Here is a 911-nt window from a genome sequence, read left to right on the forward strand (position 1 = left end):
AGCAGAAGAGGAAGGCATTTGCTAACACTCCACCGGGGGAGGCAGGCCCACACTGGTGTGTCTGACGTGTAGGAGCCCCCTTCCACCGCCCGGGGGTGGTGGGGTGAGGGCCGCTTCTGCCTGTCTCCATGGGACTGCGTGGCTGCTAACATGGCTGGCGCAATCCAGTGGGGGAAACGGCACAGAAAGCACCGAGTTTTCACCAAGGGAGCTGTGCTCTATTATGCATCCATCACTATAGCACTTTGCAGGAATAAAGGGTGGTGGAGGGGCTGCCACGCGGGTGATGTTCATGGGTAGGGTGACTAATTGCGATACACGGTGGCAGGCGGAGCTAGTGTTTTTGCACCACACGGTTATGGTAGTTAATCTAAAAATTTCCTGTGGCTGTGAGAGTAAGGCTACACAAAGGCTCCTGCTGCATAAGGGCTTCTTTGTGACGAGTCTCCGTCTCTTCGGAATCTCGTGCATGCTGTGGGATGCATTTAGTCCAACAGCATATTTTTTTTAATGCTGTCACCCACCCATGTCTTGCGTTGAAACATGTATGTTGCTGATTTGACACACGTGTACTATGTGCGTGAGAGAGAGACTGATCCCGATAAGGAGCGCACGTTGTGGGAGACCTAATTCATTTTTAGGTGAAATGTGGTTGCAGTTCAACAGATCCACTCATGTGTGACTCATCAACTGGAAGCTTGATGTAAAAGCCACGTCTTACTGCTTTGCTGGAGTGCACACTGCATACGTAGGTGGGGGGCGGAGGCTAATGTTTCCCATGCATTCCCTTCGCTTGTAGATGACGACTGTGTGTGTGGGATGTGGCTTTAGACACAACAAATCCTGCATCTTGACAAGGGCGGGGGTTAGACTGGATGACCCTTGCAGTCCCTTCTAACCTATAGTTCTAT

The sequence above is a fragment of the Malaclemys terrapin genome, chromosome 9 (assembly GCF_027887155.1).
Source record: "Malaclemys terrapin pileata isolate rMalTer1 chromosome 9, rMalTer1.hap1, whole genome shotgun sequence".
In the NCBI taxonomy this organism is placed as follows: Eukaryota; Metazoa; Chordata; order Testudines; family Emydidae; genus Malaclemys; species Malaclemys terrapin.